The sequence below is a fragment of the Phascolarctos cinereus genome, unplaced genomic scaffold, assembly GCF_003287225.1.
Source record: "Phascolarctos cinereus isolate Bilbo 61053 unplaced genomic scaffold, phaCin_HiC Scaffold_3;HRSCAF=262, whole genome shotgun sequence".
Taxonomy (NCBI): Eukaryota; Metazoa; Chordata; class Mammalia; order Diprotodontia; family Phascolarctidae; genus Phascolarctos; species Phascolarctos cinereus.
Genome location: NW_027555736.1, coordinates 193,735,327 through 193,746,884, shown reverse-complemented (window position 1 = coordinate 193,746,884; position 11,558 = coordinate 193,735,327). Strand labels below are relative to the sequence as shown.

The 11,558-nt window shown below is 41.2% G+C and overlaps 1 long non-coding RNA gene across 1 annotated transcript; it reads right to left on the bottom strand.

Moving 5' to 3' along the window:
- Positions 1 to 611: 611 nt before the first annotated feature.
- LOC110220287 (uncharacterized) lies at positions 612 to 9,594 on the bottom strand. Its single transcript, XR_013485111.1, has 3 exons — positions 9,218 to 9,594; positions 8,900 to 8,957; positions 612 to 1,907 (listed from the first exon to the last, which is right to left on the bottom strand). It is a non-coding gene; the product is annotated as an uncharacterized LOC110220287 (long non-coding RNA).
- Between the last annotated feature and the right edge of the window lie 1,964 nt (positions 9,595 to 11,558).

Sequence of the window (11,558 nt, the reverse complement as noted above, 5' to 3'; positions counted from 1 at the left end):
CTCTGAATTTCCCCACCTCTAAACTGAGAGGAGGGAGGGATGTTTTATGATTGAGAATAGTCATTATCTAAGTTTGTATGCTTTTTATTGATGTTTTCATTTGTATAATTCAGGTCATTCTGTATATTCCTCCACTAGTTCTAATTACTTCACACTGCATCAGTTAAAACAAGTCTTTGCATATTTCTCTGAATTCTTCATATGCATTAATTCCTTTTGGGGAAGTGTTCCATTACATGCATGTATTACCATTTGTGTGGTCGTTCTTTAGGTAATGAATACTCACTTTGTTTCCAGTATTTTGCTATTGCAGCAAGTGTTGTTATGAAGGTGTTGCTGTATTTAGCCTTTTTATGTTTAACCTACTGTTAGTATATGTCCATTAATGAGATGGTCAGGTCAGAAGGTATAAACACTTTAGTGAGTCTTCTCACATGATTCGGAATTTTCTTTCTTAAAAATATTTTTATTGATGTTCTAATAAAAAAAAATCACTGTCACTTTCTAATGACTCCTCAGCCACATGCCCAAGGAAACCCAGCCCTGCAACAAAGCACAACTAGGCTAAGGAAAACAAATCCACACATCAAAGGAGTGAATAAATAAAATCATTTATTAAGTGCTTACTACATACTAAGCACTATGCTGAGCACTGAGGATACAGATACAAAAGTAGCATAGCCTTTGCTCTCAAATATTTATATGGAGGCATATAGATTATAGATATATACACATACATACATGTGTTATATGTACACATATACATATGTATACATACATGTACATGTATGCATATATGTACGTATGCATGTGTATACACACATACATGCCAGGGAAGAGAGTTATGATCTGGAAATTCACAAATATAAGACAACAATGGGATAGTTCACTGAAATAACCTTTTGTTCCTTTTAGTTTAATTTTTTAAAAAATTTTCAAACTTAACAAACACCAAATAAAATTAGCATTTTCATATATGAAACTGAACAGAAAAGAGTACATGAAATTGAAAATCCTTATTATATACAACTTGCTTTTCCATTTAAGTGTATGATAAATTCGTTATATAATTCTCAAAGCTATCCTGATTGTCTAACACACCCTTTTCAGAGTCAGTAGTCATGTTGATTTGATTACAGTTTTCCAAACAAGAGGTAGAAAGGGAAGGTGGGGAAAGAGGATATGAACCACAGCAGAAAGGAAGATGGCTAGGAATGAAGATGAGGACGTATAGTGCCAAGGAAAACAGAGCCCAGAAGTTTAGCTTCTTCCAGGCATTATTTCTAATGGTCTGATTTGGATGATCAGATAGCAGCAGCTGCAGCATCAGACAGCTTATGCTTCCTTCTGTACCTGTAGTCCACATCTCTTTGCTGAAAGGAGGGAGGAATGCTTCACCAACAGCTCCCTTTCACCATTACCATCTATGTAAAACTAACTGTTTGCAGATCTAGGTTCTTTTAACATGAAGTAACAATTTGTGATCAGCTTGGACATTCCATCTCATTGGTATCCTTGGTTGATGCTGCTTTAGCAGGATGTGACATGAATTTATGGATCCATTCATCTGCCTGTGTAGGAAGTATCCTTATAGAACTACTTATTTTGTCCTATGCAGACACAGTGTGGAGTGGGCTGCAGCAGGAGCCAATAATCAGCCCATCTGTCTCTAAAGCCAGGAGACGTCCTGGTCAGACAAGGACTCTAGGTGATCGCCTTGACACTTTGCTTTCTGGAACCAGAGCCGTCTTTTGTGCACTGAAGTCTGAACCGACATCGGTGGGGGAGTGAGTCAGGAAGTGAAATATATTCGCTGATTTGACAGCTCATATATTACAGTTTGTTTTAGTGGGTCTCTCCTGCTGGATACAGACAGCCTGGGAAACATCTAAAATCCATGTCTGTGTCTGGAGTGAGAAAATAAAGAAGACCAAAAATTAAGGAATAGCAGAGACTGTTTGCAAACACATCCATAAGGTGCTTGTAAAGGATGAGTTCCTCTACAAAAATAAAGCCTATGTCAGGCAGTTGTTTCTAATAAGGACACTTTATTTACATGGGTATGTTTGGTGCCTTATATTTCTGATAAACTGAATGTAAATCTAAGTTTCATAAATTAACTCCTATTTTTCTCCACCAAAATTCTCTAATGGATCATCATAATGTGGAGGTGTTTGTGGGTTATTTTTCTTTTGAAAAAATATTGATATTTAAAATAGTTGTTTATGCCTAAAGGGCTATAAAACTATACATACACTTTGATCTAGAAATACCACTACTCTGGTATTATATTCCAAAGAGATAATAAAAAAATTTGGAAAGGGACTCATTTGTACAAAAATACTTATAGCAGCTCCTTTTGTGGTGGAAAAGAATTAGAAATTGAGGGGATGCCCATCAGTTGGGGAATGGCTGAACAAGTTGTGATATGTGATTGTGATGGAGTACTATTTTGATAAAAGAAATGATGAGCAGGCTGATTTCAGAAAAACCTGGAAAGGCCTTCACGAACTGATGCAAAGTGAAGTGAGCAGATCCAGGAGAACATTGTACACAGTAACAGCAATATTGTATGAACAACATACAGTGAGTGACTTAGCTATTCTCAGTACAGTGATCCAAGACAATTCCAAAGGACTCACGTTGAAAAATGCTATTCACATCCAGAGAAAGAACTGATGGAGTCTGAATGCAGATTGAGACATACTATTTTTCACTTTTTTTTTTGGTGTTTTTTCCCCTTTGGATCCATGTCTTCTTTCACAACATGACTAATATGGAAATATATTTTGCATGTTTGCATATTTATAACTTATCTCAGACTGCTTACTGGCTCAGGGAGGTGGGAGGTGAGAGGGAGGGAGAAAATTTGGAACTCAATTTTTTAAAAAATGAATGTTAAAATTTGTCTTTACATGTAATTGGGAAATTTTTTTTAAATAGTTGTCACTTTACAATGGGCTTCCCACCCCTAACACCACCAAACCTTCCCTTGTAACAAATATATACAGCTGAGCAAACAAACCAGTACATTGTTCTGTTTGACAATGCATGCTTGATTTGACTCCTGTAGTCTGTTATCTCTCTACTGAGAAGAAATGTTTCATCCTTAGGTCTCTGAAATCAGTAGGTCACAACACTTGTCAGAATCTGATGGCTTTCAATGTTGTTCTCATTTACAGTCATTTTATAAACTTCGAGTTTCTGGTTACTTTACATCAGTTCATAGTAAATTTCCCAAGTTTGTCAGGATTCTCCATATTCATAATTTCTTATGGTACAGTCATAATCCATTACATTCACATATCACAATTTATTTAGCCATTTCCCAAACTAGGGACATCCATTTTGTTTCATACTCTTTACTACCACAAGAAGTGCTACTATAAAAATTTTTACTTATGTTCTTTTCCTCTGTCTTTAACCTCCTTAGGACATGTGTCTAGTAGCTGTATAACTCAGTCTAAGGGTATCATACACTTTAGTGGGTTTTTAATTATAGTCCCAAATTGTTTTTCTGAATGATCAAGCCATTTTGCTGCTCTACCAACAATGCATTATTGTGCCTATTTTCCTCCAGCAATGACCATTTTAATCTTTTATTTGTGCCAAATTGATGTATTAGTTGTTTTCATTTGTCTTTCTCCTGTTTTCACTCTGGGCAATACCAGCAAAACACATGATTTGGAAGATTCTAGCAAATGTGAAAGGCTTCAGGAATGGCCTGGATGACCTACTGGATGACCAGCCTAGCAAAGTTCAGAGAGCTTATCAGGTTGGGCATAGGGTGTATAACCAACATAGGGGTGATTTTTTTTTTTTGCCACAGCAACCTTTACAGCCCATATGCTGAATTAAATTGTGGCAAGGTTGTAATTTGCACCAAAGAAAATAATACACGTGATCATAGATCACATTGAGTTCTACTTTAAATGCACTATGGGAAATGACTATTAAAATGAACTCTGGGATGGTTCCTTTTGTAATTTATGTCTAATTTATATATATATTTTAATTGTAATGTATGCAAATATGCATAATCTCACATAAAGTTGCTCCAGCAAAAGTGCTTCACAACAACTTCATACATTATAAGCAATCCCTTACTTATCCCTGTAAAAGCCCTACCTCAATTGGAGTGCCACATAGCTCAGCTTGTGCTTTTTCCCCCCACCCCAACTTGTCTATAATTGTCCTTGCAGTTTGTCCATTCTCTGCCCCCTCCTCAGCCCCATCTAGACAGTCTTCATAAGTTTATGTGTATGCCTCCCTTCCTTAACAACTCAACCAAGCCACTGGCTTCCTTGTTCCTTTACCTGACTCTCCATCTCCCAACACCTTGCCTTTATACTGGCTGTCTCCCATGCCTGGAATGTTCTCCTTCCTCACCTCCATCTCTGGTCTTCCCTCAAGACTCAGCTCAAATACTAGCTTCTTCTGGAGACCTAACCAGGTCTTACCCATCCCCTTCCCCCAGTCCCTTCCTTCTAAGATGACCTCCTATTTACACTGCATATATCTTGTATGTACATAATGATTTGCATATTGTCACTCTCCAGCAACTTTGAGTTCCTTAAGGGCATGGACTGTATCTCATATATATATATTTTTTAGTGTTTAGCGCTTAGTGCAGTACCTGGCATATAGCAAATCCTTAATAAATGCTTGTTGACTGATTGACTGTACTTAAGACTGCCCTAATCAGTGCCTCTGATCTTTACAAGCTCCTTAATCTTTTTTTGCTCAGTAAGTTTCTTTCCTCTTTTGCTTAGCACTTAGACCTCCCCCTAGTCACCCACCATCACCCCCATCCCAATGTTTAGGACCTTTTTAGTATCTCCACCTTGCCCTTCACCATTATACCAGTGCCTTTGGCCCTACCTTGCTCTACTTTGTTCTTCCTAGCCCCACATGTCCACCCTGGCTCCCACATCTCTCGGGATGTTCTTTATTCTCCTCTCAGTTCAGCCCTTGTCCAAGGTAGAATGCCCAAACTTCCCTGCCCTGGTCCCTTTGCTTCTACCCTAACCTCAACCTTCCCTCTCCCCCCCATCCAGGACTGTCCCTACACCTCCTACTTTCTGGGAACATCCCTTAGGATGGAAGTCAATTCAGATATCCACCAAGTAGTTAAGTGCTTCCTTTATGGGGAATGATAAGTATGAAGGTCATGCAAGGACCCTAGGATTTAGAACTAAAATGAGATTGTAAATATCACTGAGCCCAAACTCTTAATTTTATAGATGAAGAAAACTTAAAGCCCAGAGAGTTGAGGAACTTCCCCAAATTAATGTGATTAATCAGTCAGAAAGCCAGGGTTCCAACCAAGGTACTCTGAGTCCAAATCCAGTGTTCTTTGCCCTATACCATGTCCCTTTTCCCATCTATAATACTGTTCCTGTGTTGAATTGAATTCCAATGGAACTGTCTCTTGTAACATCGTTTTGCCTAAAGTCCTGTTTTTGTGAAAACAATTAATGACATTAGATTAGGTTGAGGTTGTGCCTATCTTTTTTTTTCTTTTTTCTTCTTTTCCTTTTTTTGTGTAAAGCAAAAACACTCTTCTATAAGGATAGCCCTGGGCAGCCTGAAGGAAATACAATAATTAAGGTATAGCACTTGCTTCCAGAAGACATGCTAGGAAACTGTAGGTTATGTTTTACCTCAAGATTGTGCAATTAAATGGAAGCTGTTGGGTGCTCACCAGATTTGGGTGTGCATGTTTTCTTCTCTTGCTCTATGATGAGGAACTTCCCTAGGACCTCAGGGAGAGAAGCAGATTTTTTTCCTCGGAGTTGCAGCTCACACTGCTGATTGGTCCCTAGGGCCCAAACTAGGATGTTGGAGTAGGCAAGCTAGAATGGATGTGCAACTAACAGGAATCAAGCAGCCAGCACTTGGGTCAGTAGAGAAGTCATGAGCTCATCTAGCTGGACTATCCCTAGGGTTGAGGAGGTGGAGGGCATGAGATTTGATGAGAAGTCATCCATGGACGGCCAGCCCTTGGCAAAATTGTGAAGTCATGAAGGTTTGCACTAGAAGTCAAAGCCAGGAAAGACCTGTGTTCAGATTCCTCTCAAATCCTGCCTTCTGCAGGAGTTCCTCCCTGTTGCTCCCACTTCCCTTGAAGATTTAACTAACTGTGGCAAATCACTTAAAACTCTGATCCTCAGTTTTCTGATTTGTAAGACGGGCATAACAATATATTTTGCACTTAACTATTGCACAAGGCTATTGTCAAGCTTAAATTTTTTGTAATCCTTAAAGTACTAAATATTATTGTATTAGTGTTTTCAGCATTCTCCTTCGGCATTTTTCTCCTCCTCTCTGGTCCTCCTTGCAGAGGACAATTGCTTTCCTGTTCTCCTCTCCTTCCCATTCTCTTTCATTAAAAAAAAATCAAAATCTACTCTCAGGAAAATTATTAATAACATAATAATAATAGTAGTAGCTGGCATGTCTATAGAGCTTTAAAGTTTTCAAAGTGCTTCTTCTATGTCATGTCACTTTCTGGTCTCTGTTATTTCCTTGATGCACAGCCACCAGAGACAGCTGAACTCTGAATTCCCCCCAAGACTGGGGCTTTTTTATTGTCTCTCAGCATCTCATAGGACCTGTTGTAGCTCTGTTGCTTCATGCCTCATTTTGGCCTTGGCCTCATACAGTGGGAAGATTCTCTGATAATCGCAATTTAAGTCTGCTTTCTAATTGTGGTAGGAACGTCATTGGTTTTGTTAAAGAATTGTCAAAGTTCATTGAGAAGGCTCTTTGGAGGCACTGGAAATTGGTGTTTGGGGAGAGAAAGGTAAATTATCCTTATGCCCCAAAGCTTCTTTCTGCAGCTGACATATTCTTTTTGGATGCTTAAAATCAGCCAGGGAGACTTGTGCTCCAGCTCCAGTGGCCCAACATTTATCCATCCCTTTGTTTCCTCTTAAGAAGTTTATACCTTCACAGGTTAAGGGAGAAGAGCATTATTTACTTAAAGTACATTTTTTTTAACTTCTGTTGGACAAGTGACTGAGGGCAAGTGACTATATTCACTATCTTTGTTCCCTATTTCCTACCTGGACACCAATGGAAGAATATTTTTTCACTTGGTTGTTTATCTTTATTTCAGTAATATTGAAACCCCTGGACCAGTGATAATCCCCAGGAAATGACTGTGAAATTAAAAGCAGTATCTCTTCTCCTACAGGTACCTTTTAAAATGTTTTATCGATGCCTTTTATTGTTGACATCACAATCACTTGTGGAAATATCCACACTGTCCTACTCTCAACCCTCCAGATAGAGCCTACCCTTGCAACAAAAAAGAAAATTAAGCAAAAATACCTGATACAATGACTGCCTCAAAAAATGTGTACGATATTCTGTACTAGTAGCCCTTGCCTTGGCTGTAAGATTGAATATTGCAATGTTATTCTTTTCTCAGTACCTGGACTATCTTCTGACTGGTCTCCCTGCCACAAATCACTTCCCACTCCAATCCTTTGTTCACTCAACTTCCAGAATGATTTTCCTAAAGCATGGGTGTGGCCCTGCTACTCACCCTATTCAATAAACTTCCAATGGCTCTCCGTTATCTTCAGGATCAAATATAAAATGCTCTATTTGGCTTTTATAGCTCCTCACAACCTGACCTTTCCAATCTTGTACCTTACTCTCCTCCAAGTAATCTTTCCAGTGACATCTATTTGCTGTTCCTCACATAAGACACTCCATCTCTTGACTTTGTGCACCTGTAGTGATGGTCCACCGTGCCTAGAATGTGCCTCCATCCTCATCTCCACCTCCTGGTTTCCTTCAAGACTCCCCTCAAATCTCACATTCTGCAGGAGTCCCTCCCTTTTGCCCCTACTTTCCGCTAACATTACCTTCCATTTACATTACATATATCTTATATATACATAGTTATCTACATGTTGTCTCTTCCATTAGAATGTGAGCTCCTTGAAAGCAGGGACTGTATTTTTGTCTTTCTTTGTGTCCCCCCCCCCATTGCTTGGCACAGTGCCTGTCATATAATGAGGGTTCAATAAATGTGGGCTGACTGACTGGTCTTCTGAATCCTTATACATAGTTGAATGGGTACAATTTTGTAACAAACCATTATGTAGCAGATAAAAAAATCTAAGCAAAACAAGGTATTTTTTCCTAAGTCATCTTGAACTTTATAAAATAAGCTATCTGGGGGACCACCCCCACTTCTCTAATAACAAATTAATTAGGTAGTGTCAGGCCAGGTAGCTCTAATTTACCAATAGCATGTTGATATGTTGAGTATTCCAACAACTTGCTGGTTACATATTAAGTCAATAGGTTTATTGGTAAATGTTATGCAACTGGCTTGTAGACACACAATGCCTGTTATTTATTCCCAAGAAATCTGATCCTGGTGCTCATGTGACTATGCATCGTAGCTTAAATTTCCTGCAGCAAATTTTGAATGCAGTAACCCAAAACCAGTCTTGGATAATTGGCAGCCTCTGTGAAACAGGGCAGGGAGGGTGTGTGGTCTGGAGCATGCTATCCTAGAGTTTGGCCAGGGTGAGGAAGAGGTGGAAATGGCCAGGCACCAAGCAGCTGGACTTATTCCATATGTTTCCAGACTGTGCAAGCCATTTTCCTCCCTTTTCTTCCTCCTCCTGCTTCTCCCTACCCCCATATTTCCTTTTCTGCTCCCTTATCTCATCTGCTGGGAAACTCCAGTCTTCATAATCCAGAGAGAAGGCAATAGAACAGACCATGGAATCGGACCTTGCCCAGATCAAGGACACTAGGGAAACAGGACTAGATAATCTCTAACATGCTTTAGGTCTAATACTCTCGGGTTTTCTGATAAGAATCCTGTAGTCTGGCATTTCCCCACCCCTTCCCCCCACCTCCAGTCACTCACCAGACTTTGAATTGCAGTCTTTTGGGGGGTGTGGTTTTCCTTCCTTATAAGCCTTGACCTGGAGAAAGAGAGAATACAAATACAACTATTATATCTTCAGTAGAACAGGAAGGACTTGTCTAGAAGGAGTGGAAAAAAGGGCTGGTCTTGAAGCCAAAAGACCTAGGTTCAAGCTCTGATTCTATTAATTACCAACTATATGACCTTGGGTGAGTCATAGGATTATAGATTTAGAACTAGAAGGAACCTTAGAGGTCATCTCACCCAACTGTCTTTACAGATGGAGAAATCAAGGCCAAAAGAGATAAAATGACTTGCCCAGGGTCTCACACATAGAAAGTGGTGGAGCCAGAGAAAACCTCTCAGCTATCTCTGCTTGCACTTTATCTCCTGGGGCTTCAGTTTTCCCAGTAGGAAAATGATGGATTAGAGACTGCATGAGATCTGAGAGTCCTCCCTGCTCTAAGAGTCTCTGATTTGGTTTCAGTCAGAACTGCAGGGAGACCAGGCTGCTGTTTTCCTTTTGTACCCTGTCGAGTACTCAGGGACACTCCCATCCTGCAGTGCCCAGGCTGCCTGTACAGCTCCGATTCAGAAGGTCTTGCCACCCCTCTTCCAACAGACATCTGATTTTTGCAACTGGCAGCCCCTTTGGAGCAGTCCCTGAGTCTACCTCTCTGAGGAGAGACCATATGCTGCTGGGACCAATTACAGTTGCTCACAGCTGCTCCACCCAAGCAATTATTTTTCTTAAATTGGGGGAGGGGTGGTTGGTTTTATTTCCTCCTTAAAAGTAACAACTCATGGAGCTCCAAGTTTTCTCCCCTAGCCAGATTCTGGGACTGAGGACTTGAATGCATTTTAAAATCTGCCGGATTGCAAGTGTGGCACTAGCAAAGCTTCTTGGCCATTTCTTCCCTGCTCCTCACCTGGATACTTGAGGAGCTACCTTTAACGAGATGGGGGGAGGGACAGGCTTGTGACTGCCATTCCTTCACTTCACAGTTGCCAACAACACTGACTGTTCTGATGAGAGCTTAGCTGCCTCCTGGGATGTGAAGAGAGCGATGAGGCCAAACATAGGTACTGATTATACCTAGGGGAGGGTTGGCACTGGCTGTGCACACCTGTGGAGAGAGGCCTGGCTTTGCTTCCATGTACTCTGGCCCCACCCATAAGCAGAGCTGTTCAAAGAGCCCTCCCTTTGCTGGTGTGGACAGACAATTCACGGACAATGCCTGCATTCCTTGGCCATTTACTGCCCACCTTTCTGGGGGTCACACTGAGCACCTCTCACAGGTTGACACCCCCCCCCCAGCCATATTGCCCTCTCTCCTCAATGGGTCTCTTCTTACATGACAGCTCTTACTTGTGTAAGCTTCCCTGTTCAGGAGACCTTGCTCACGTCCTGGTGGGAAGGCTTTCTGAAACAGCTGTCTAAAATCCACAACCCACTGCCCTGCTTTTCATCTGGCTGCAAACGCAGGTCTTATCCCCAGAGAGCATCTCTTCCTCTCTGACTAGCTCAGCAGCTGCAGCTTAGGGTTAGAGGAAAGGGAAACTCCCATTGGTAACAGCAGCTTCAGAGAAGCAAGAGAAAAATGGATGGCTGATCTTCCTGTTGCCCTTCCCCCATTCCTCTCCCTCCACCCCCCGCCCCTTCTTTGCAAGTGGATGGGGAGAGAGGTAAAAAGCAGGGGAATGGAGTTGAAGATAGAATTTAGCTAGGTGAAGGGGCTACAGACCTTGGAAGAGCAGCCAGGGACTATTATAAGACTGTTGTTGTGACTTCTTTGAAAGGGACATCCTGGTCATTGTGTTGCATTTAATAGAGTATGAATCTGCTCTGTCTCACTGTAGCAGCTGCTCTGCAGAAAAGTAACCCTGGGTAGGAAGAGAACTGAGAGAGAGACAGAGAGACAGAGAGACAGAGAGACAGAGAGTGGTGCAGTTTCTGTAATAAGGTCTGGTGTGTGGAGGGCACACGAAAACACTGCTTATGTAGAATCAATAGTGTTTTTTTTTTCCCTCTTGCAGCAGAAGCAGAAACGGACATTCTTCCTCCCCCTTTTCCTCTTGGAGTTTAGGCCAGGCTCTTATGCTGTAATCCTCTTTTATAGCCAGGAGGTCTTTCCAGGATTCTTCACCTTTGGCACGTATGAAACCTAAAGGCCTGAGCTCACCATCTTTAGCTTAACTCTGTTCACTCTCTGTTTTATCCTAAACTCCCTCCCTCCCACCCCATGAGCATGCAAGCCAGAGCTAGAGGTGATTTCAGAGCCATCTCATTCTCTCCCAAACTAACCATTTGTAGATATTCCCTTAACTCCTAGATTTTGGTACAGGGGAGGATGTTTTTGGTGGCCTAACTAAAAGCTTGGAAAGCAATAGGATAACTGGAACCAGAGCTGTAGGGACATCTAGGGTAGGATGTCTAAGGCTTTCCCCCAAGGCACTAGATTTCAATGGAATTACATTTAGAGGGTGCTGAGAGAGCTCGGCATCTCTGAGTAGCATGAAACAACAGAGCTTAGTTAGCCGAGGTCAGTCACTTTAAAGTAGGATCACAGATATAGAGTGGGGACCTTCAAGGCCATCTAATCCAAACCATTTTTAAAGATGAGGAAACCGAGACCCAGGAAGGGTGAGTGAATTGCCG